The sequence below is a fragment of the Centruroides sculpturatus genome, unplaced genomic scaffold (assembly GCF_000671375.1).
Source record: "Centruroides sculpturatus isolate CEXI.00-Female unplaced genomic scaffold, Cexi_2.0 scaffold32, whole genome shotgun sequence".
NCBI classification, from domain to species: domain Eukaryota; kingdom Metazoa; phylum Arthropoda; class Arachnida; order Scorpiones; family Buthidae; genus Centruroides; species Centruroides sculpturatus.
The window spans coordinates 453,012-456,454 of record NW_019384445.1 but is presented as its reverse complement, the minus strand read 5'-3'; positions in this window follow the sequence as shown (position 1 = coordinate 456,454).

Below are 3,443 nucleotides of genomic sequence, written 5' to 3'. Positions count from 1 at the left end.
ATGAGATAATCTGTAGAGTTAACGCTTGCTTGTTTCTCATCCTCATTTATGGTATCCAGTTTCAAATGAGCCAATTCTATCTTTTCTTTACGATATCGTTCTTTGTCTTCCTCGGCCATTTTAATATATTTTGCCTTTTCTTCTTTAAACAATTCCATTTCTTTCCTATTCGTTTGGCGATTTCAGATGTTTTACATCGAGGATTTTCTTTTCTTTCGTTTGCGTGAATATCAATGAAAGAGGGACTTTTCTTTGGAAGATTTATCTTGGATTGACGTTTTAAATATTTTGATGGACTGATCGTGGAAAGCTGGAAGAGACCGCTTCTCACTCCAATATCTCTCTCTATCGATCTTTGATTTATTTTCATAATTTTTTTTAATTTCTCGCTCTAGAGAGTTCCATTTTCGTCCAGCGATTTTTGCGGCTTCAGGTGTTCTTATTCCTCTTTCCGCTTTGAGTTTACGAAGATTTTCTACGTAAAAATATAGGAAGGAAGACATTGGCCTCTTCGGAAATTTTATTTCTTTTCTGATGTTTACACGAGAACGGCAATTTCTGTTCCGATTTTGTCTTCCAGATTTTATTTTTTCTTATTAGTTGTAATTGATTCTCCGTCCCTTGGATTTTTATTTTCGTTTCCTCTTTCTTGTTTCATATTTTCGATCTTTATGATTAAATAGAAATTCCGTTAACGAAAACAATGAAACAAACTGGATTCTTGCTAAAAATTATTACGCGTGTATTATTGAGAGTAATTGTGACGTTCTAGCAGANTGTACTATTTTAGATGCGATTTTTTGTTTTTATATGTGTTTTAGTAGGGAATGCCATGGGAATTCACATTAAGAAAGGATTTTTCAAAATTTCCCTGCGGGGGGAGAGGTAGAGAATTAAGGCTTTACCGGAAAACGGCTTCTACTGTACTATTTTAGATACGATTTTTTGTTTTTATATGCGTTTAGTCTTCATTGAGTACTTAAGTGTATTAAATTGATAACATTTCTGACATTGTTATAAATATTTTTATTAATTTCTTTATCCTGGTCTTGTACATTGGTGCAGTACAAGAAGGCCCTCTTGATTATCAACGGCTTGGAAATATAAAATTGAAAAAAGTATGGGTTTTAATAATCCATAAACATTTTTATGTTTTGGAGTTTTTAGGATTTAGTAGTTCAAACACAGTTAAAGTTGTTATAATTTTTGTTTTCTTTATGTTTTTGTTTTTTCATTGTTAAATTGAAACGCGATTTTAGGTGACATTTTATCATATATTTATTTTAGTTTACGTTTTTCATGTTACTGTTAAGTTTTTGATATTATTCTTAACTATTTATTTATACACATACGTTGTTAAAAGTTCAAATTCAAATGAAATTCGAACTATTGGTTCCATCGAACGAACAACGTTAAAACCTGAAGATGGCCTATACAAATTGGCCGAAAACGTTTGAATGAATAAAGAAAATAACTCGGCAAATACAAATCAGGTGTGTGTGGTTTATTATTAAATAGATAGTATTGCTGAGAAGGTAGATAGATAATACAGTATATTATAAAAGTTATTCTACAGAATATGTAGACTTTCGTTCTTAAATTCTTTTAATCTCAAGATTTTCCCGCTGAATTTTCAGTGTTTTACTCAATTTTTTTTTGTATATATATATATATGTATATATATGTATATGTGAAGGTGTGGTTGGCCTTCCAAAGCCGGAGGCGGTTGAAACAAAAAGGGGTGACGTGGAACAATAGAAAGTAAGGTCAGAAGCTGCTGGAAAGTCAGAGAGAACGGACCACGTGCAAGACCTCGAATATAGTAGGACGAGACAAAGGAACTTCATATAGTTAACAATATTTCCTTCTTGAACTTAAATAAAATATTTACAGTACATATATATATATATGGACGTGTGTGTCCCTGTATTTCACATTTCAACCAAAACTACACATCGCACATGAATGGTGTTTGTATGTGGGTAGTAGCCCCAAGTCTCCATTCGTGCACTATGGTGGTTGCGTCTCGATAGCTATAAGGTGCGGGAGATACGGGTTTGAAAGTGGTTGAAAGTGGAAGATTTTCTATTTCGATTTTTAAAATGTTCGAACCGTTTTAAATTCGAATTCGAATTGGTTCGATTATAGAACGCTTGTAAACGTTCCAGAAAATTGATCAAATTGAAAATAGTTCGTTTGACTGGACGTGAACAGGAGACGTTCTGTCTGGAAACAGGGGGCCTAATTTTTGCATTCTGTGAAAACGGGTAAGATTGGCTATAATGTAATTATCTTAATCTTCACTATCGTTACTTTTTAAAAACCCAGCGAAGCGGGTCCTTGCAGCTAGATTCTAGATTACTTAGAAAAACAGTCTTTTATATATATATATATATACTATATTACATACAAATGTACGAAAAATAAAAACCTAGCGATGCGGGTCCTTGCAGCTAATTATTTAATAAAATTATTCATTGCTTTTAGAAATAATTTAAACGTTTTATATTAGAAAATTTGCAATATTTTATTCTACAATTTATTAACGTTTAACTTCGAAATGTTTCACAAAACCAAACTCAATTTTCTCCGTAGGCATCCTTATTTGGTTTTAACGAGATTTTAAAAAACCTAACCCTAGCGAATACCAAGAGTTAAGCGTATCTCGTGTAATTTGAGTAAAGTCTTTCGAATTGGTAGTTTAAATCCATCGACAAATTATCCTCGTCAGTTAAATATTAGTGAACTTTTTGTAGCCCGATTTAACGAATCCGCAATGATGTATTCGAACGTTAGCTAAGAAAAAGTGCTATTCGTAAGAAAGCTGTTTTCTTTACGAAAAGAATTTATTGAAAATTATACATTTGCAGCATTTTTATATACACAATCTGTTATTGAACGTTTTCCTTTTGTAAGTACGGTACATTTCCGAATGTGCCAGAGTGCGCGAGTAGAATTTATAAATTCTACGAATTTTTAGACGGTACGACGCGGTTAACATTACAGTAGTTGGTTCTCGTCTCCTCCGTGGCTTTCCATTCGTAGAAATCTGTCAAATACGGTACATAATATTTTTAATTACTACTGAATGAGCCGTTAATATTCACGAAAACAATTATCTTAAGGTATATTAATTAAATACGGCATTTTTAAAATTTCAGAACAGAATTTACTTACCCTTCATAGTTTTGAATTCCGGCTTCTCAGTTTCGCGGGCAAATACGTGTACAGTACTGTACGGGTACGGTACTTTCTTCAGATGTTGGCGTAATCGAAGGAAAGTAGAAAATCCTTCTGAACGCAAAGTTTCGCGACAGAATATAGACTTTTTCTCCACCGGCATTTGCTTATGTTCTAAACCTACACGCTTGTCCTTTTGAGGAGAAGCGCTTATCGCGATAACGAGTATTTTCTAATATATCCGACGCAATATTTTGCGTAAC